The sequence below is a fragment of the Diceros bicornis genome, chromosome 2 (genome assembly GCF_020826845.1).
Source record: "Diceros bicornis minor isolate mBicDic1 chromosome 2, mDicBic1.mat.cur, whole genome shotgun sequence".
Taxonomy (NCBI): domain Eukaryota; kingdom Metazoa; phylum Chordata; class Mammalia; order Perissodactyla; family Rhinocerotidae; genus Diceros; species Diceros bicornis.
Window position 1 is genome coordinate 10,566,620 of NC_080741.1, and position 22,823 is coordinate 10,589,442.

General features: G+C 45.8%; 1 protein-coding gene across 1 annotated transcript in view; it reads left to right on the top strand.

The window, feature by feature from the left end:
- The window catches only part of SLC9A9 (solute carrier family 9 member A9), a 527,923-nt gene that overhangs the window by 359,129 nt on the left and 145,971 nt on the right, over nucleotides 1–22,823 (top strand). The gene's annotated exons all lie outside the window — the stretch shown is intronic.

Here is a 22,823-nt window from a genome sequence, read left to right on the forward strand (position 1 = left end):
TTCTAACCTGTTTCTTATAGTCCACGATTATTGCATGTTTCTGAGGATGCCTAACAGCTTTCTCAAACCTTGTCCTGATTCCAGAAGCTCCTTTCCTTTAGGTCTTCAGGAAGATGTTCCTTTTTTCTCATTCTATAGAACATCTTATTAAGCTCTGTGCTACTTTTCTTGTCTTTGCTAGTATTTGAATACGGAGAAATGTTTCCAGATTTGATGTTTTCCAAAAGACAGGTGTGTGGATTGCCCCTGCTGCTCTCAATGCCCACCTGATTGTTTATCACATTCTTTTCCTTGGAGCCATAGCTAGCAAGTCAATTTGCGATGTTTACAACCCAGACCCTAGGATCAAGCAAATATTCATCTTTGAAACTATGCCCTGTGTGTGTAGAATTTTCTGTTGTCCTCACTGCTTGGTTTTCAGGCCTTCTGAACCAATGCAGCACACTCTACTCCTGGCATCCCCACCTCCACCCTTGGCTGCCGCTTTACTAATGGGATGTATACCCCCCAGAATGCAACGTGCCATTGCAAATGCCAACCTCTGTCTCTCATCCTGTCCTTCATTCATTCACATTCATTCAACAGATATTAATTGAGCTTCTACTCTGTGCCAGCCACCAGATAAAGCATAGAATAGAAGAGACAAAAGTCCCTGCCTTTGTGTAACTGACACAACACCCCAAATCCCACCTTCCACCCCTGCCCTATGACTTTTTGCCATCAGTTTTTTGGTTGATACAAGTTCTCTAAATTGGGGCAGATAGTGAGGCAAAGAACAAAGCATGTTTCTGCTGTCTTGCAGACAGGCCAGGATACTGTGTTCCATGAGGTGGGGGAGGGATAGGCCGCTGGTTGCTTTTCTCGAAATAGCTTTATCAGCTTTATGATTATTGAAAACTCTTATGAGATTTTAACACTAACTTGTCCATTATTTTGGGTTTTCAATGGCCTTAGAGTTGTTTGCCTTTTCTGTGCCTTCAAAAGCATTTTAGCAGGAAGTTAGCAGGGGGACCATTGGGGACTGCTAACTGGAAACCATTTTAAACAGAAGTCACACAGGGCATTTGCAAACTGCGACTTGTACTGTTTCCTTTTCTCAAGGTAACTTTGAGGCAATGGTTTTTGGAGAATTTGTTGGCAACAAAGGAAACATAAAACCGTAGGAGTAAGTGTATTCTGTAAAGCTATTGATGTGTATTGACAGCATAGTTTTGACTTTTTATTTTACTTAATATCTCTGCTCCAATCCTTAACATCAAAATTTTTTTTCAGTCACTGAGCCAAATCTTCAGTCTAGGTAATTCAGTAGGACACTAAGGCGAAATGGAAATCTGGCCTGTGTTTGTATCTTACAATTAACTTCTCATTGGGCTGTCCAATATGTCCCATAACTTCTAAAATATGCTATAAAAATAAATAATAACATTGTAATTTTGGCTTCTGCCATGTGTATTTGCCATAGGTCGGGCTTAATGAGATGTGGAGGTAGTTTCAAGAATGTGATGCACATCCTATGGAAATGGGAAGGCAGAATGTTACTGATCGTGGCATTGAACACACGTATCTCTGAGACTCACTTGCTCACATATACACCCCTCTTCCAAACATTCATGCATGTGAGTCCGTACACATATGCGTACATGTGCACACACACACACACACCTATATCTCAGCATATTGAAATACTTTCATTTCTCCCAAACCTGCCACACCCCCTCCTCGGTGCAGGCTCCTCTCTCTACCAGGACAGCCTTTCCCCACATTACCCAGATGCCTCCTACTCCTCCTTCATGCCTTGACTAGGAGCCGGTCATCCCCTCTGAGAACCTTTGTTTCATCAGCAGCATCCTGCCCCCCAGCTAGAAGAGGTTCTTTCCTGCTCTGTGCCCCTGCCACCATCCCATGCTTCTCTTCCTGACAGATCACATGTCACAGAAGTAATTCATGGCCCACTTTGTGAATGCCAGCTCTCTACCTTAGACTGTGAGGCTCCCAAGGGCTCGTTCTGGATCTCTTCCCTTTGTCTCCCAGCTGTTAGCACAATGCTTGGCATGTAATAGACATGCAGGGCCTTTGGGGGCTGCCCAGCAATTATCCTAAACTTTCCAAGCCCATTGACAATCCCACTCTGTTAGAAAAGTTCATTCATACCTTCTCCCCTCTCCTCCCCTCCAGCCCTTGTCACCTCTTCCCCAGCTTTCTCTTTCAGCTTATGATCTCCCCAATTCACTAAGAGAATAGAAGCAATCAGAAGATAACTTCCACCTTCCCCCTATATCTACCTACCTCCCTGCATCAGTGCCCTTCAATCCACCTTCCATCACATTACGAAGGACAAACTGACCTGGCTCCAATTAAACTCCATCCTTCTATTCGTGTGTTAGTTACATCCTCTGTCACTTACTGGAAGACATCACTCCAACATCTGTCTCTCTTCTCTCTCATATCATCGTTTTCTCTTCTTCACTGCATAATTTAAAAACATAGTTGAATTACTTTCATCTTAAAAAAATAAAAATAAAAAACCTTTCTTGCCTGCACATCCCCCTCCAGATACAGCCTTATTCTCTGTTGTTCTTTATAGCGAAATCCCTCAAGAGAGTTTTTAACTCACAGTGTCTACAAATCCTCTCCTCTCTCTCTCTCTCTCTCTCTCTCGAACTGATCAGATAGTGGCTCCCATCATTCCACCAAAACTGTTCTTCTCAGTCTTGCTGCTCCCTCCATGCTGCTAAATCCAGTGGTCAAGGCTCGCTTTTCATCTTTCTTGGACTGTCAACAACATTTCACTAAGTTGATCCTACTTCATACTTGAAATCGGCTTCTTCCCTTGGATTCTGGGACACACTCCCTCTAATTTTCCTAATACCTTCCTGGCCACTACTTGGCTGGTATATAAGTTAGTTTTTGCTGCAGGGACGATAGCCCGAATATCTCATTGATTTGCAACCACAAAGATATATTTCTTTTTCGAGTTATGTAAAGGCTAGGGGTCAGCTACAGGTCTGCTTGCCTCTGCTGGGCTCTACTCATCTGTAGCTCAGCTCGGCCCGACTCCGCTTGGCTGCAGGTTGGCTGGGGCTCTGCCATCTGTTTTCTTATTCTAAGACCCAGGCTAAGGGAGAAACCCTACCTGGAACATGCTATTCTTTCATGGCAGATGACAGGAGCAAAGAGTTTGAAACTCCCAAAGTCTCTAAAAGCTTCTACTTGGGATGTTGTGTGTATCATGTCTGCTCACATCCCATTGGCCAAAGTAAATCTGTGAGTCCCATCGCCTATGAGAAAGGGATAACCCAGATGAGGCTTGCCCCTCATCTTAACCCACAAGGTGGGGTTCAGTGAGACCATCAACAAGCTTGATGCGTGTTCCCAGAGGACTGAGAGACCCAGGGGCAGACCCGCTGCCTGACACACCTGAGAAATCTAAAGGGCTAGAAGCTGGCCGAAGCAGCCTGCAACAGAGCGACAGCCACAGTTTGGGAAGTTGATACATTCCCCCCAAGAATATATCTGAGTGTGTTTCCTATTGATTGATTGTATGATGTAATACAGAAAGCCTAGGTGGAGTTGTCTTAGACCCTACAATGTCTCTTGGAGAGGCGAGGAGATCACAGCAGAAGAAAGCCAGGGCTATACAGTCAGATGTTCAGGGCCAAGGGAAGCATGGATGGAGCACACAGTCTATGTCAGGAAACCACGGGTGAGGGAACCCAGGGTGAATGGGCCTCTGAAGAGCCCTCACAAACGCCCACATCAGTCAGCTTCCAATATCCATCATAGTCAAAGGGAAATATCGCCAGAGTTGTGCCAGGGAAACATAAGTTTTCTTGCCCGTTTACCTCTCCTCCTTCCCCTGTTCTAACCTTGGAAAGACCAAGCTAGCAAGTAGGAGTAGGGTGAGGGAGAGGAGGAGGATAGAAAGAAACACTTGCCCCCTGCAGCCTGCCCGAGCTGCTGGAGGAGACTCACTTTGAATGAAATTCAAATTCTGGTATTATCGTGCAACTAAACATGGTTATTACCAAACTGAGACTATTTCTGTGATTACAAGTGACAAGAGGCTCTTTTTTAAGCTGAGAGTAATAAAAAGTCACAGGACCAGCTCCACAGAGGGAGTCTGTAGAAGCAGGTGTGTGTATGTGTGTGTTGTGTTGTTTTCTTTTGTACTCCATGAGCCACATTTGCTCCAAGGGTTATAGACCTAGACCCCTGGGCTGGTTGCATCCATCTGCCTGGGTTTCTCCATGCTATGAAGTTGCTTCATGACTTTGTGGAAACAGGCAACTTCATTGACATCTTTGACCATGAAGATCTGAGAGGCCAGACCTTAGCTTACAATTGGCTGGCCTCACATTTGACCCTGTTTACGTAAAGAAAATCTAGGCATCTGGCCAATTCAGGACCAAAGAATTTTGCGGCTGGGGTGTTGAACTTCATTTCCTTTTTCATTTATAAACGCAGTTGGAGCTGATTCCAAAGTGTTTTTAGGAAGTCAGTAAAAACATTTAGGCATAACTACTACTGTGTTATGAAATTTCATCTATTGTTTTGACCTTGCCTGTGCTTAAATACGGAAATAAAAAGCTTGGTGTGGCCGTGGGGGAGTGGAGGGGTATTATGTCATTACGGCGCCTACTTCGAGTCAGGAAACCCCAAGCCAACCGTCCATTTCCTACTTTATTAAGCCAAGGAATGCAGTTGAGTGTGTGACTAAGGGTAACATGACTCAGGTTAAGAACTGGGTCTATGGAATTTGTTTCCTGGCCAAGAGAACTACAATTCAATTGCTACTCAAGTTAAGTGGAAAATATATACTTTTGCCTTCATTAAAGCTTTTGTTACTTTTAAAGACTTGTTGAGAACATAAGATCAAACTTAAACATGATAGCATGAATTCTAGTTATTGGACACTAAGAGAACCCTTGGGAATATTGCCTTTCCTTCCCAGTTCCACCCATGCTCCGTGTCTGATCTCGGACATCACACCTTGGTCCTTAATGCTTGAAAGAGACCATTACTCCTCAACACCAGGCAAATAAAAAATGTTCATTTAGACAAGGGTTTGGCTAATGTGATCCCTCACCTGTTGATTTATTTGCTTATCTAGTTTTTTTCTTAAAAATAGTACCGTTCACAGAAGCACCTCAGGGAACAAACAGCACATTAAAACACATTAATTAAAAGAGATAAAACATTACAAATCAGCAATTAAAGAGCAGCAAATGAGGTTACATCTTAAAACACTATTATGCTTAAAACCTTAGAACAGCGCTCACCTCATCACTACAGCAGGCATCCACGCAAGCAGCGCAGGCGCCTTTCTGGTGCCTTTGAGAAATCATAAATGGAAAACGTGGTAATACAAATTACTCCAAACCTTGCCTCAAAACATAATTTTCCTGGGCCAGCCCCAGTAGCCTAGTGGTTAAAGTTTGGCACGCTCTGCTTTGGCGGCCTGGGTTCAGTTCCCGGGTACGGACCTACATCATTCATCTGTCGGTGGCCGTGCTGTGGTGGTGGCTCACATACAGAAAAAAAGAGGAAGATTGGCAGTGGATGTTGGTTCAGGGAGAATCTTCTTCAGCAAAAGAGAATAATAATAATTTTCCAGCCCTCCCCTGCTCTGCCCTACTCTGTTCTCCTGTAGGGGCGGCTTGTTGTGCACATGCTTTCATATGTCTCTGCAGCCAGAAGGGGTTACAGAGGACTCAAAAACCTTTCTTTCCCAGAAACTGTAACTGGAGTCCTTAGCCATGCTTTACACGGCTTAAATGGCAGTTGGCCGTGCTTAAGTACTAGAAACAATCAAAGGATCGTAACCCCAGAGAACATTCTTCCAAGTGAAGTAGGAAAATCCTTGTCCTCATCCCCAGTGTCCACCCCTCTGGACCGCACAAACACACAGCTTCCTTACACTACACTGTGTGCCCGCCCATCCTGTCTACACCTGAGCAAGCCTGTGTTAGTCTCTGCTAACTGGCCTCACCTGTCCCATTTCACTTTCCCATATTAATAAAGGTTACTTGAAACATACAGGTTTTAAAAGTTACGATTTGCATGGGTAGCAAGCAATTTATGAAAGCCATTAACAGGATTGCCCAGTTTTTCAGCATGTGAGAGCCGGTGAGCATTCTGAACTGGGGAGTTGAAAATGTGTTCTCTGTTATATAGAAGTGGGGGCACATCTCCACTGAGCTGCTGCCCTATAACAATGTATTGAGTCCTTCAGAAACTGTTCTGCAGGAGGTCCATCTCGTTGTCACTGTACATCCATTTTGGTCTACATGGTACTTAAAGGGTAGAGTTTCCCTGGGCCATGCCTGCGTCTGGGGCCCTGGCCCCTGTCCACCCAGACCCTCTCCCACTCGAGCAGGCCAGACCACTCACGGTGCTCACACTTCAAGCATGTCACACCTCAGTGCTTTTCAGGCAGTGTGTTTCCTACCTAAAGTGACCTCTCCCTTTCAGTAGCAAATATTTTCCATCCCAACTAGATTCATAGAGAGTTGAACATTCCCTTCTCTGTTCCTTGTCCAGGCACTGACTCCTCCTTCATGTAATTATCTGTTTACTGTCTGACCCCTCTACTACTCTGTCAACTTGCAGCGGGTGGTGATTGTGCCCATTTGCCTTTGGGCCCCCAACACAGGGTCTGGCAGTAGCACACAGCTGAATTTAGGGGTTAAAGAGCAGTTGACCTGGATTTAGAACCAGATTTGGATCCTAGATCCACCACTTCCTACATGAGCTGCCTGAGTTTCAACTACCTCATCTGTAAGACGGGATAACACAGGACCGACCTCAGACATTCGCTCATTTATTCAACAAATACTTGTTGACTGCCTACTGTTGTCAGGTTTTTCTCTAGGCCCTGAGGATTCAGCAGAGAGGAGAAAAGACTAAGATCCCACTTTCCCGGAGCTTATATTATAGGGAGAGTGACAGGTAGAAACAAAGGAGTATCTGTGATCTTCTGTGGTGATGATCTTAGGTAAGCGTTTGGATTAAAAAGTGAGAACGGGGGATAATATGAAGGTATCTCTACTTTAGAAAGGAAAACCTTTTTGAGAAAGTAACTTTTGATCAGAGGCCTGAATGGAGTGTCTCAGTGAAGAAGGTTCTGAGTAGAAGGAATAGTGAGCAATAAGGCCTTTAAGGAACACAAGACAGCCCGTGTGACAGAGTGGAGTGAGAAAGGTGCAGAGTTGCAAGAGAGAGAGGCAGGGGCTCAGTTATGTAGGAGCTTGTTAGCCACGGCAAGGAGTTGGATTTATCATGAAGGTGCTGGCAAACCATTGGAAAATTTTGAACAAAGGTGTGACGGTGACCTGATTCAATTAAATGATAGATGGATGGATGGATGGATGGATGGATGGATGGATGGATGGATGGATGGGTGGATGGGTGGATGGATGGATGGATGGATGGATGCATGGATGAGTGGATGGATAGGTGGCTAGGTGGATGGATGGATCAATAGATTGATAGATGGATGGATGGATGAATAAACAACCTGCTGCCTAGAGGATATTTTAAAGAACACTTCACATGTAGCCAAACTGAGAGTAGAGGACTGAGGTAAGAAACTCTGAGGAAAAGGCCCACAGAGAGAGTGACATAGAGGACTCTCCTGCACAGCCCATCTTGGGCACACAATAACCACCTCAGTATAACTCTGTGCGTTGAAAGATAAGGTTTTCTTCTAAAAAAAAATTACAGATATTGGCTCACATGAAATTAGCAATTGTCATCCTGGGTTGTCCTAAATGCTTGAGAGAGACACACATTTACTCTCCTGGATGACTTTGACTAACCTTTGGGTTCTTTACAAAAGAGGAGAGACTGATGGCCCCTAAGAAAGTGACTGTGAATATATGCTAAGATAGCTGACACCGTAGGAATGACACAGTAGTTTGATGCTAAAATTGTTCATCTGAGGTTTTCTGTGAGGGTCCCACCTTATTTCCATACACTTCCCACTCTCCCTGGCATAGCTCCACACCTTTTTCATATGGCCTGAAATACCCTTTAAAGCTACAAAGAGGACCTGTTAAACAGATATTCTACCACAAATTGGAAGAAGGGGTTTGGAAAAGAATTGAGAGGGATTCTAGCTCATGCCATTTACTCATGAAGACAGATGAGATTATCAGTATCTGTTTTCCACTTGGGCAAACAGAAAGTAGGGCCCTGAGAAAATGAGACTTTAGGATGTGTGAGTTCTGATGGAAAGGAAGGAGGATGGAAAGATGAGAAAGATAAAAGAGAACACCGGATAAACAAGAATATCTGTATCAGCACAGTAAGGTCCTGTCTGAAAGGGTACAGCACAAGAAGGAACAGACTTCCCGACATCACACAGTGGAACTGGCCTCAATTCAGTAAACAGGCAGAGTTCCCAAGAACAGCACCTTTAAATCTCGAGTCTGAACCAAGCTCTGTAGAATAACAGCTCATAAAATTATGCCAGGCTTATTTAAAGCCTCTTCTGTATGAACACATTTAAACAGCTTTAATTTTACCAGCACAGCTCCTTCAGGGGGTGCACTGTTCAAGTGGTTTTCTACCACAAAGCCACCTGTGATCATTCTGTAATTTCGCGTCGAAGAGAGCAAGAATCCCTTTGTTCGGTAAAGACCCTGCCTTAGGAAGCAAAGGCTTAGTAAGGCCCTGGGCAAACTCCTCTAGGTTCCTATGGTTCATTTCATAAAGAGCCTCATGTACCCAATGGGTATGTCCCCACTCTGCCAACAATAAACAATAGGGAACCTCCCAGAATTCCAGCAGCATTAGCAGAGTGGCAGTTAAAGAAATCATTGGAATGCCTGAAAGGACCTTCTGATTTCCTGCAGGAAACATTACGAAATTGCCATGTTTCAGAGCTTGTAAAATCCTTAGGTGGGTCTCCCCTGCAGAGGAAAGGGGCAAACAAAAGTCAAATCCGTTCTCGGCTCTCATCAGCATGGGCTCCCCTCGTGTCCTGCACCATTCGCTTCATCCTAACTGTCACTTTCCCGCTGTAAGCACAGTTCGAATGTGGCTTAAGTAAGCAAGAAGACAATGCAACTTGTGTTGGCTAATTCTGCTGCCTTGAAAAGCCCACAATGTCAGGGGCAGACTGACTGTGGCACCAGGGCAGCCTCTCAACTCTGGAACCCACAGAGTCATTGTGGGCTTGACTTTAAAACCCAGATGTAGATTCCCAAGCTTTAGAAGAGCCACCTCTGCCCCAAGGATGGCCAGCTTCTGCCCTGCCCTTGTGGGCACACATCCCCCTGAACCGCCTCCTCCCCTCCTACCATGACAGACCACTCGGCCCCCTCCTCTCAGAGCCCAGGTCCCTGGTTCTCTGCCCCACGCTCTCTTTTCATTCAGCTAGTATTTACTGGGTGCCCTGGGGAAGGAGGGGGTGGGGGACAAAGAAGAAATGCATGATCTCAAAATTTGGCCCCTGACTGGAGACAGGTTACATGTGTGAAAGCCACGTGATTCCACAAGCCAGAGTGTGACAGGTGAGCCATGTGAGGTCCGTCCAGTCTTTGCTCCTGACACCCCCACAACTCAGGCTGCCTTTCTTGTCCCAATTCTCCTTCCTACTCCACTTTCCACGTGGTGCGTAGTTGTGGCGACTTGTCCTCCATGAACCTCTCCTGACCCCACTGAGAACTGACCCCTTGCTCCCTGTGCCCCCACTGGACCCTGACAGTAAGCAAGCTTAGCCAGAAGCAGCTCGAGGTTGTGCCTAGGAAGATGGGCTCCGAGGCCCAACTACCAGGGCACTGATCCTAGGTCTCCTTAGCTGTGTGACTTGAAGCAAGTTATTTCACCTTTCTGTGTCTCTGTTTTGTCATCTGCAAAATGGGGACAATAGCATCTACTGCAGAGGGTTATTGGGGGAGGGATTAAGTTAATAGAAAAGGCTCAGAATGGTGCCTAGCATGTGATTATGTTCCTGTAATTGTTGTGTATTATTACTGCTGTCACTCCTGTTAGGCTGTGTGATTCCCCAGGGTATAGACACTGATCATTTATCTTTGTGTCCACATCACTTGCAGATGTGGGTGGCACAGAGTGGGCAAGCACATAGTTTAATGCTGAACAAATTGGATAATTTCATAAATGACTGAATCAACAAAGGAATAGACCTTCATAAGGACATGGGAAGCAGCGTCTTATTCTATCAATAGCCCTAGGTTTGGACCCGGGAGGCCTGAGTTCAGCCAGTGGTGTGACCTTCATCGGTCAAATGAGCCCCTGAGTCCTCCAGCAGTGTGGTTCCTGGAGACAGTGGGGTGTGGCTCCGGAGGCAGCTCACAGGGCCTGAGGCGCCCTAGGCAAGGCGCTGGAGACTAGGGTCCACGCCCTGATCTGGGGTTCGAGGACCGTGTGCTTGAGTAACCCCAAGCTTGGTTTCCTCAGCAGTCAAGGCAGGCACTGGACGGACCGGAGTCCCAAACTCTGTGGGTCGTTCCAGGCTGAGGGCTTTGTAACACAGCGTTCCCACTCTTCCTGCGGAGACCGGTTCTACTGTCGGGAGGAGGGCTGGGATCCGTGGTTTTCAAAAGCTCCCCAAGTGTTTGTGAATCTAGACTAGACGATCTCTCAGGCTGCGGGCTGGGCCATGCAGTGAACTTCTTTCATAGAGCTCCCTACACGCCTGTCCCAGCCCCTACCACGTGTGCGCGCACACGCACACGCGCACGCACGTGCACCAGGGGGATGCTCGGTAGAACCGTCTCCACCCTGCTCCTTCAACACAGCACCTCGGGCACTGCCAACTCCTACACAAACCCCTACTCCGTGAGGGGCGTGGAGAGCTGTCGCTTTGAAGCCACCTTCTGCGGCGACCCGGCCTCTCGCCCCCCCCCCCCCCCCCCCGCACACACGTGACAAGCAACAGGGTGAATTACCACCTGCGATTGGCCCGTGCTGGCTGTAAACTGTTATCAACCCGGTTAATTGTTTTGCCTGTATAAGCACAGTTTGCTTCATCCATTTGTCAAACTGAAGGAAGGTTGTTTTATAAAAGGGGATTTAATTAACTGTTTTGTCCCAGCCTTGCCTTTCCTTCCCGCATCTGCATTATGCTTGTGTCATATTTTCCCTGGAGGGCAGGAAAACAATTTAGTGAAAATGAAGGATCCATTGATTTACTATTGAAAAAGGAAATGCCAAGACGACGACTCCCCTCTATAATTTTCTGGTGACCATAAGAGAGAACCCAGCCATTTAACTTAAAGACAGTGTGTTTCCTGGTACACCTGGCTCTTTCTTTCTTTCTGTGCCGTTCGTTCCTGCTGTTATGTTTATAGCCTTGCTCTTGATTGAAATTATTTCGTGAACACTTTTAAGAGCTATTTTTCCTTCCTGAACAGAATAGCTGTTTCTGGTAAGTAAAGTCTTTTAATTGTTTCCACCACCAGTTTGGTGACTGGGGGATGAGGAATCTTTCTTTCCCCAAGACCCTAACAGTGGGATCATAACATGCCTCCCGTCATTTAACCACAGATCTCCCCTGCGTATAGAATTTAACTTGACCTACTTTTCTGCCTGTTGAGCTGCCTCAGGCCTCAAATGTTCTTCTAGCAGAGATCAACTGTTTTCTGGGTTAAAGTCTTAGATCTTTAACTCAATACATTATCCCAGTGCCTCAAAGGAGGCGGGATGCATTGACAGTCTGAGGGAGCTGGGTATGACAGGGCTCTCGCTGGGCGTCCCCTTCTCCAGCCACCCTGTGTCCACAGATTGCCATCCTGGAATCTGAGCCTGCAGGCAAGGATCAGGGTGGTTCTGGGAGCAACCTGTTTCATTCCGAGGAGAGGGAGTTCACAGGTGACTGTAGGAAGGAACGTGGGATTAGAAATCAGGGAAATACAATTTGCCACAAGGAGCACTGTCTTTGGACAAATCATGCCACTCATGCCGCCTCTGGGGGCTCCAGTGTCCCTTCCAGTGCTGCCAGTCTGTGATTCTTTCATTCAAAATGTATTGAGAACCACTGTGGTTGAAGCAATAGTGGGGAACAGAGACCTAGTGCTGCCGTTGTGGAGTTCAGAGTCCAGACGGGGGAAGAGGTTGAATCAAATGTGAGACGATAATACTCTGGTAAGAGCTATCATGAGTGGCACTATGCGGCGTCGCAGGAAGATGTAGCTCGGGGCCTGGCTATCCATAATCCCGGGAGTAGGGGAAGGCCTTCAGATGGGAGTGCTTTTGAGTGGATTCATCAGAGATGAGTTAACCAGGAGGAAGATGGCTCCAGGCAGACCCATCCAGAGGGAGGAGCGGTGCTAACACAGACACGACAGCTCGTGCTGGCTGAGGATGTTCACTTCCCTGTGATGAGCATTGGCCTTCTCTCTTGTTGATCCATTAGGAAACACACCAGCTGACCTCTGGATTGGAGCTAGTCAGCCAACATACACTTATCCCTAATTAGCCACAAATTATAGTCCATGGAGAGGACATGTTTTATTTTGCTGTATTAGACAAAGAACCAGGGCAGCAGTGCTTTCACTCTTTCCTCTTCCGTCTGCACAATGGAGAAAGCAAGGGAGAGCACCTTGCCTCTGCTCTGATTTTCACAAATCATCTGCGTGAATTGGAAGGGACTCGCTGGAACAGGACAATAACTCACCTATCATTTGCTGATGGACTGAACAAGATCTGGCCGAGGCTGTTTTGCATTTATAGCACTTTCCACCTGAAGGCTCAAAATGTTTTGTGAGCAGTGATGGGCAGCAGGGCCTCATGCTAATGCTAAGTGCTCTCATAATAAATTTTCACAGGCCAGGGGCTGGCTCATTAACCAGCTAGGCTGAGAGAGGGGCATGCCGGAACGGGGGCCATGCACTAGACCCTCTGCCCGCTGCCCGGTGCTTGCACCACAGACACCGAGTGGGAGCCTCAGGCAGGCTTGAAACCACTTCTCCCCGTGCCAGGGGGAACCCACGGCCCTGATGTCTGGAGAGGTCCTGTGAGGGCTGACTAACAGGAACTGAGAGCAAGAGAAGGGCAGAGAGAGACTAGAGGTGAACAGGACGAGGCAGGCGAGGAGAAACTTGGTTGGGCCTCGGGGACTGATCAGTTAGAGAGACATACAAGCTGGTGCACTTGTCTTAAAGGTTTATTGTTAATGTCTGTGACTTCCCTTTCTACACCATTCCTCCTGGTCCTACCTCCAGCCCCAGTGTCCCTCCAGGGAGGGAAGGGTGTGAAAAGTGCCGAGCAATCCTGTTTTGGATATAATTGTGTTAGCCCTCCAAGTGTATTAGTGGTTTGAGCAGAGTAAAGAGAAGGATTCTCATGTGCCATTTCAGACTGAGTGGCATTCAACCTGGGAACCTTCAGGAGAGATCTAAATGGGGCTTCCTGTCACCCCTCAAATCCTGCCACCCCACAGGCTGCTCCAGACACCTGCCCCAGGCTTACATGCCCTGGTCCTCTCATTCCGAAGCCCCATATCTCCTGAAAAGCTTGATTTCGTTGATTCGGTCCTTCAAGATAGTTTAGAGACAGTCTAATGTGTCAGCAATGTGTTAGACTCAAGGTGAAGACCTTTTCCCTTGCTCTGACTTCTGAATTTCCCAAATTTTCTGTAATGAGTCTGCAAATTTTTTTGGACAGTAGAGCTTGCTGTAGAATTATATTTGGAAGTGGAAATACGTAAGATAAGCATTTTTAATAGTATTAGAGAAACAAACAAATTATTATTATGTTTTTAAAAGGTTGCTTGAAACTCTTACTTTAAAACCTTGACTTTATCTTCTTCACCAAGAAGATACAGGGCTATTGAACTCAAACTCTCTCACAATCTATCTGAAATATCTTTCCTCCAACTCAGAGAATCACGTGCATTGGGTTTATAATGGGGGGGGGGGGACTTCAAAAAGCAAAGACACAATAGTTATGCGTTCTGTCCTCAAGATGCTTACAAAATAGTCAGGTAAGAAAGAAAAGACATCCAAAAATAGAATGTTTTATAATATAAAATATATAAAGTATTTTATTAAATATAAGACAAGATCAAGAGGGATAAATGTTTTAAAAGGAATATTGATAATGTCCAAGGGATGCCAGTGGAAGGTGTTTACTGCAGCTGAAGGATAGGAAAGCTTGACGACGGAGAGGCCCAGGAGCCATGCCTGAAAGAAAACGGCCCAGAGCTGCAGACAAGGGCAGTGCTGGGTGACCGGGGCAGAGGTTAACATGAGCAGTAGAAGAGAGGTGAGAAAGGCTTGTGGGATGGACCACATGAGCTTGGTTAGGATGAAGACCAGGAGACATGAAGAGATGGAGGTGAGGCTGAGAGAGCTGGGTGTGGAGAGGTCATGGAGGGTGCTGGGCACTAGGCTGAGGGACCTGATTCTATAGTCAGGGGCACTGAGATGATGGGAGCTCTACCTGAGTCAAATTGGTCCAGCAGCAGAAGTAATGGATCCGGGGGGGAACATGGAAATTTATGGGACTGAATCCAGGCGAGATAAGATGAGCACCTGACCTAGGGAATAGCCAAGGGGAGGGGGAGACGGGCAGGCACAGGGGGTGTTCAGAGGCAGAATCAGCAGATCCTGGAGAAATAAGTTGTGGAGAGGATTTTTCTTTCAAACTGTGCCCTCAGACTAGATGGCGCCAGCAAGAAGAGGCCGAGGTGGTTAGTAGTTGCAAAGAACACTGGAAAGGAAAATTACAGCAGAATACCGGGGCTGAAAAGGAACATTACAGCATGTTCTTCCATGAGGACTTCTTCAGCTCAGAGGCACTGCAGGAGACGCCAGCACAATGAAAGCTCAACATACGACTCCTAAATAAGCAAAAAAGATAACCTGTGAGGCTTCTCTCTTTTTCCTTTCTGCCTCTCTTTTTTTTTCAGTCATCAGTCACTAAATATCCATGAAGCAGTTACACTATGTAGAAAACCAAAGAAACACAATTGAACACCTAGTCCCTGTCCTCAAATGACTCAATGTATTTGCAGAGCTAGAACTGCACCCACACACCAATATAGCACCATATACTCTAGTTCCTGATAAAGGCCACCTTGAGAAAGTTCTGGAACTTGAAGTGAGTTGAAACGTTGCTTAAATTAGGGGAAATTAAGTGTGTGCATTCACGGGGGTGGGTGGTATCATAGTATAGTGTGGCTGTGTGCCATGTACTTGACTCTTTATCTTATTATTGTGCCCATTTCAAAAATAAGGAAACAAAGCCAAGACATCATAGTGACTTGTTCAGAATCACACAGCCGGTAAGTGGCAGAGCCGGGAGAGCCCGACCCAAATGCCACCTGCAGCCCCTCACCCTCTAGTGAGGTAAACAGCAGGAGGGGAGGCATCCGAGATGAGAACTTGGTGTGCAAAGACCTGGAAGACGTAGGCTGTCTAAACTGCAAACCACTGAGACTGGAAAGGTGTGATGTGTGGCTCCCCTCACATTACTTTCCAGTTGGTTTTGATAAAGGTTTCTGAGACACTCATCTGCTGCCAATAATTTGCACATTTCCTCAAGATTTGGGGCAGGGTAGGACAAGATAGAAACACATGAGTAAATAGAATATAAATGAATTGCTTTCTGGAGTGTGTTTGCAAGTCAAACAGGTTTCCTCCTTGTGCTGTTCTCTATGCCTGCCTCATGGGGTTTATAGGGTTAAGAGATACCCAACCTTTTATCATATCAGCAGATCTCGGTTAATCTGGCAAATGCTATAAATCAAGGGGCAGTGTGAAATTGGACACTAAATGTATTGGACGTTATTATAAAAAGAGAAATTGGATAATTTCTTCTCATTTCTATCTGAAAATGAAAAACCGCCAGGGTAATGAATCTCCTTGATCTGCTGAAATGCTTATCGGGTATAAAGTACTTGTCCATCAGAGAGATAAGCAGAGTCAAAACACACAATAAAAATTATTCACCGTAATATTTTTGAATAAAAGTAGATAAATCTCTGTGCTGCTTCTGGGATACACCCCTCCCCAAAAAGGACCAAGTGACCATCTCTAGAAAAAAGCCACAAAGTCAAAATCAAGGAGCACCTGTTACCCTGACACGTTTGAGTAAACGGAGGAAATCTCTGCAGCTGTTACGTGAACTGTCCCCCCTTCCATAAAATCAAGAGCAAACTTATCAAGATTGAATCCTATCATCAAGTCCAATTAGATTTGCATGAAAAGCAATGCTGGCCCAAGGGTTATATTTAAATTCTCCCTTTCATTGTTAAGTTCAAAGAAAGTTACCAGGGCTGTAACTTCATACCCAAGGGAGCTGGCTGATGCTGTTGGTTTGATCAGTTCATGTCTTGGATTCTGATTCCTGAGCCATAGTCAAAAATAGCCGTGCCTTTATTTGGGGTAAGTTGTGGGCAGGGTCAGCCAGCGGGCCTCCACCCTCAGGAAAGGGAGCCCTTCAGACACTGACTGCGGGCAGCCTGAACTTTGAGACGACATTTTTCTTTGTCAAGTTCTCCAAAACCTGGAGCCCTCTGTTTCCCTTTTCTGTATGAATCACGAATGACACTGCAGTTAAGTAGCCCTCCAGAAATCCGTGTTTTAATTCTTATTCTTCCTGTACATGATAAATACCCTCTGCCTATGAATGAGACTAGTCTAAGTGGGGTAACTAGGATGGTAGATGACCCACTAGACTGCAGGCTTTGCAGGGGCTGGGAGGGTATCTCATTCCCACCACATCCACAGGAACGGAGAGGTTTGGGCACATAGTAGGTCCTTGGTGCCATAGTAATGTTATATGAATCAGTCTATTCATACACTCAACAAATGTTTATGTGCCAAGCACTATTCTGGGCGCTTGAAATAAATCAGCTTAACAAAAAAAGACAAAAAGGCTTGCCCTCTGGGAGCTTTCATTCTGGCACAAGGAACTATACCAAAAGCAATTAGCATGATAAATAGGTAAATTATATAGTACATTTGAAGGTGATAAGTGCTCTAGAGACAATAGAGCAGTGTGAGGAGGGGTGGGGGGCTGGGATAGGGGAAGGGTTGGGTTGCAGTTTGAATTAGGGTGGTCCAGGTAGGCCTAGTGAGAAGGTGCCTCTTGAGCAAAGACTTGAAGGAGGGGAAGGAGGAACAGCATTTTAGCAGAGGGAGCAGTAAGGTGAGAGTGTGCCTGGCACGTTGGAGGAACATCAGTGGGCCAGTGTGGCCGAAGAGTTAGACAGCAGGAGAACAGTAGGAGCTGAGGTTGGGGCAGGAAGATCCTACAGGGCCTTATAGGCCACTGTGAGGACTTTGCCTTTTACTTTGAAAAAATGAGGAGTCACTGGAGGGTTTTGGGAAGAAGAGGGAAGTGATCTGATGTGTTTTAAAGAAACCACTAGTGTGCTGTCCTGAGTATACACTGTTGGAGGCAAAGGTGGAGGCTGGGAGTCGAGTTAGAAGACAATTGAAAGAGTCTGAGCAAAGCAACAAACGGTATCTGGTTTTCTGCGCTACTGTGGTGGTACAAATAAGGCTGGCGCGCAGAGCAGGGTGTGCAAGAGGGTCTTCCAGGGGAGACCTCTCAGGCTGTGACTTTGGATTGGAACAAAGGGGTGTGGAGAAGGGAGTGGGTGGCAGGAGGTGAGACTGGAAAGAGTTTTTGGCATCAGATTGTGAAAAGCCTTGAATCCCAGGGTTGTTGCTTGTTATGAAACCAGGAAAATGTGCAACTCTGCAGCTTAAACAAATAGGGCCTTATTTGTCTCATGTATTAAGAAATCTGGAAGAAGCAGTCCAGAACTAGTGCAGAAAATCGGTGATGACTTGGGTGTTTCAGTCTCTTTCCATCATCCTTGTTGTGTTAGTTTGTCACGATCATAAGAGGCCGCCGCGGATCTGCGTTCTAGGAAGGAGGAAGAGGGAAGAGAGCTTGCGTAACATGTGACTCTGTCACCCCTTTCTTTAACCAGAAAAGCAGATCTCCCAGAAGCCTACCTGACAGACTCCTGCTTATGTATCCTTGGCCCAGCTGGGTCACATGACCATCCCTACCTGGCAGGTGGCTGGGCAGAAGGGCTGGTGGACCAGTGTGGCAGCAACTAACAGTGCTGCCACTAGTTCTCAATGCATCAAGGCAGGTGAAGAGGACACTTCCCCAGAAGGCCACCTGCGGCTGCACTGGCCTCCCACCTCTTGGAGCCAGGTCCAGTGGAAAGAGAGTTGCCGGGGAGCACCCACTCCCCACCTTGGCTGTCGTCACCCCGCCCCCTCCACCGGGGCCCCGGATGGGCCAGTTGGGCTTCCCAGTCCTGCCTTTCCTGCGTGTCAGTGAGCATCGCTGATGCAGCAGCGGGGTGGGGCCCAGTGCTACCTTTGGGATCTGCCTGTCTGTGGAGAAGAGGAGTGTATGAGTGTACCCACGCTCAGAATACCCCTGAGACTGCAGGTTCACTTCTGTTTTGTCAGAAGAGGTTTCCGTGCTGTCAGCCAAAGTGATGAAGCATGAAGGCACACGTGTGCGGGGGGGACCCAGGGCTGTGCGTGACAGCCATGTGGTGAGTCAGCAAAGCTTGATTTCAGTGGTTGCAACCTGCTCCCCTACCCCAGGTGCCTACTGCCCATCTCTCTTTAGCCTTTGCCCAAATCTGTTCTCCAAAAGACTCTGATGAAGTTGTTAACCCTGAAGTGTAAATGAGTCGTAAGACTGAAAATGCCCCCTCCACTAGGGGTTTCCTCATTTTAGTAGCTGTCAAGCCCCTGTGGCTCAGGCCTAAGGGTGGCGTGGACAGGGCACCAGAGTACCTGGTTTTTATTTCTAGCTTTGCCACTCACTGCCCAGGGAATCAGTGCATCTTTCAGGCTTCAGTCTCCTCATCTGTAAAATAACAGATTTACAGGAGATGACTGTAAGGTTATACAGCAGGGTAATGAGCACAGGACCCGCTGTGACTCTGGCCTTGGCTGGGCCTCAGCTGCCATCATGGGTGCAGCTGATGTAAAGTCTTTGTCCTGCGCGCTCTCTGACAACCAGGACCCCTCATACCCGACCTCTCCCTCGGCAGGGGCGATCTCCATCCGGGTGTGCACCCCCTCCCTCCCAGACCTCTGCCTGACTCCCTCTAAAAGTGGGGATCTGGGTGCGGACAGCCATGGAGAGGAGGAGCCTCTTGGTGCCGTCCACTAGACCAGCAGTTTGTTGAGGGCAGGGACCTGTCAGGGTAACTGTGGTACTTCTGGCATCCAGCACAGGGCAGGCACTCAGTAAATGACTGTAAAAATGAACTGCCCCAGCTGTGGTTAGAGACCTCTCTCTTCACTCCTCCCCTTGTGAAGAGACTCAGTGGGCCTTTGCCTGCTGCCTTCACTGCCCTCTCCCCTCCTTCCCTCTTCCTAATTCAAGACAAAGCCTGCTTTACACCCAGTCATACTATGGAGTCCCATGGTGGGTCTCTCACCCGAAACGTCAACCAAACAGCCTCACAGCCTCCGTCGCTGCCTGTTACCATTAGATTCAGTTCCCTAGTTTAAAGGAATTACTGCTCTACCTGTCCCATTGATAATAACAGTAAATACCTGTAGCAAGTTTTCAAGCTTCCCAGGTGCTCTCATTTATTCTGCCCCAGCTCTCCCAGGAGAGGTAGTTGCTCAAGCCGATATCAAGCTGTGGCTTCTGAGAGATGAGCTGACAGCCAGCTAAGAGACCCGGTGGGGGGGGAGGGGGGTGGGAGCAAGAGCCGCAGGAGACCTTCCTGAGAGAAATATCAGCATTAAGTGCCAGTGGCCGGGCAGGGAAGAAGGATAAAAGATGAAATATTAGGATCCAGGACACTTTTCACCAACGTCGCATGGGTGCCTCGTGCCAGTTAAGTGCGAAATGCTGGGGGCCGTGGTAGTAACTGTGTCCAGCCCTAAGTTTCCTGAAAGCATCATTTTCTACCCACCCCTCACTGCATCCCATCTCCTTTTTCATCACTTAACACTTGTCCTTGTTCAGCAACTTGGCCTTCTAGTGTAAGTTGCCTCAACCTCTGTTTTGTAAAAGGATAGCGTACAGGTAGGAAGCACCTTACTTGGTAATTATTAGAGACTGTTTGATCCTCTACACAAGATGCCCTGATGCAATAGAAAGAAGAGGCAAGAACAGTTTTAAATACCTGAAAAATGACCTACATATCTAAGTAATAATAATAATAGTTTTACTTATGTGGCAAAATATAGTGGTTCCTTTTCTTAGATTTAGAGTCTGAGACCACATAAGAAGGTAAGAGTGACTTCAATAATCTGTTATGTGCATGCATGTGTTACACAAGCATAAGTTTTGCCATCATTTCCATGGATATTTGCTGGGCCTTTAACCCGCTTCTTGCTTACACTGGCACAGAGTAAGCAAATGGAACTTTCCCCAGGAATCTCATCAGTGCTGATTGTCAATCAAGATATGAAGAAGTTGCTTTTCAAACCTTTTTTCCTTCATTTTTGTGGATTTTAAAAAAAAGAACACACAAAAATTGGTTCAACCTTGCTTTAATGGTCGTCACATTTTGTAGGTCCTAGTAGACCGTGGTAGCTGGCAGCATGGGCTCTGCAGCCAGCGGCCTGGGTTTGAATCCCAGCTCCGCCACTTGCAATTCTGTAGCCATGACCTAATTACTCAGCCTCTTGGCACCTCCCTTTTCTCTTTTGTAAACTGGGGATTATAATAGAAACTACCTCAGAGGGTCACTGTTAGGATTAAATGAGTTAATATACAGACAGCATATACAGTATTAAAACAGTGCCTGGCACATAGTAAGTCCCCTATAAGTGTTAGCACTTATAATTATGAACAGTCGTCTATTGTTACACTCAATAATTTCCATTTCCAGTGCCTTTTTCCAGCATGGCGTTGTTTATTATCTAAATGGTTAGCCTCCTTTAAATAGGTTGTCTGCATAAGGGTGATGATAAAATGTCTAGTTGACCTTGAGCAAAAATAGTTTCTTATGCATATTGTGTGCATGTGTGTGTTTGAAAAATATTAGGAATTCGAACCTAGAGTGAGATAAAAGAATTTATTTAGGGATGAACAAGAGCAAAAAGGCAGGGGGGGATGTGAGGGGAATTGCTGCCACATTTCCCAGAAATGGAGAATCAATGAACTCTTCTCTGAGTGTTTTTAGAAAGGAAACTGATAGGTTTCCACAAGAAGATTCTTATAAACCCAGATCAGCTTGGAGATTCCCAGTGCCTTAATTGTGAGGGGCCAAAGTGGTTCCACACTAGTGACTGAATATAAAAGGGTTGATTAAAATACTTTTTTAGTAGTTCATATCCTTGAAAGTGAAGTCTCTGCTACGACCTGAGCCAGTAATAGCCAGTAAACAGCCAATTACATTATAACGTGTGTTTTTTAATTGTTAATTATAATAAAAGAAGCAACAACCCAACAATAATTTGCCAGTCCGTACATCTGTGAAGTTTAAATGGGAAAATTGCCTCTTGTCTCAGCAAGGATGTAATTGATTCTCGGGCACTTAACGATGTAGTCCCAGTAGCTGCCTCTTCTTCTTTCCTCCTTCAAAGAGCTGACACCATTATGTCACTGGTATAAATGGAATCTTGAAGGTGCATCAAAAATTCTCTGCCTCTCAGGAAAAAAAAAACCAGTGTGTTCGTTAGTTCAGAACAGGGGATATTCAAGTGGGCATTCTGGGGTCAAGGTTAGAGTTCAGCCCAGCTGGAGTTCTTCTCTTTCCTATGGGGTGGGGTGGAGCCCATTTTGTCATGTTAGCAATGGTCATTGTGAACCTCTAAAATCTTTTAAAGTAACATTTTAAAAGACTGCCAAATGAGAGAACAAAGAGGCTTTTGGCCATCTGCTCTCATGTCAACCAAAGCTAACTGGAAAAGAACTCAGCGTTCATAAAAGTGAATTTCATTAGTGGAGATGGACCAAAAAAATATGCATCAAAAGATAACTTGCAAAATATTAGCCTTACTTCCCAACCCCGAACTCAACTCCTTCTGTTGCATTATTGCAGCTTGATATTAAGTATCCAAAGGGCAGAAAAGGAGTAAATTCAGAGTCAACGTCAAAGTGCGATCTACATTTCCTTTCCAACCATAACACTGTTTTCATTTCAATTTTTAAATTTCCATTTTTAATTGACTTAGTGGATTAGTGGTAGTGGATATACTTTAATCCTTTGTAATAGGCCATGCATGTATATTTTTAAACTGCTTAGGAGACATCTTATCAATGTGATAATCACTTTCTTCATACTAATGCCTAGATTATTCCTAACACAATATTTTGAACCGATACAATGATTATGTATAATAAAAAAAAAAATCTAATCCCCATTGGGCCCCACATCAAAACTAAGTGTATATCCAAGGATTAGAAACATATTGGTGTTATTTTAAACTTTATCAGTCTATGAAATCTTCAGCCATCTGCCTGAATAATAGGATTGACCACAGAGCAAATGTTTTATAGCTGAATTATATTTCTAGCTGAACAAGTGAGAAAGGGCACACCAGATCTTTCTCCCTGGCATATGCCCTGTGGAGAAAATGGACCACAGGGAATCACATCATTCCCTACCATGAAATAAAAACAACACAGTGTTAAGCACTGATTATAAACCTCACGATATTAAGTACTTGATGGTTGCCAGCTCATCTAAATCCACAAGGATCCTGTGTTGGTGCCTTTATTATCCCCATTTTACAGACCAAGAAAGAAAGTCACAGATAACTTAGGCCTGAGTTCACATAGCCAGTAAGTAGCAGGCAGAATTCAAACCCATAGCCTGTGTTTTCATCCACTTGACTACAACCCCAGCACGTAGCATCTGTGTTCCTTGTTATTACAGTTTTTGTTTTGAGGTTTTTATTGTT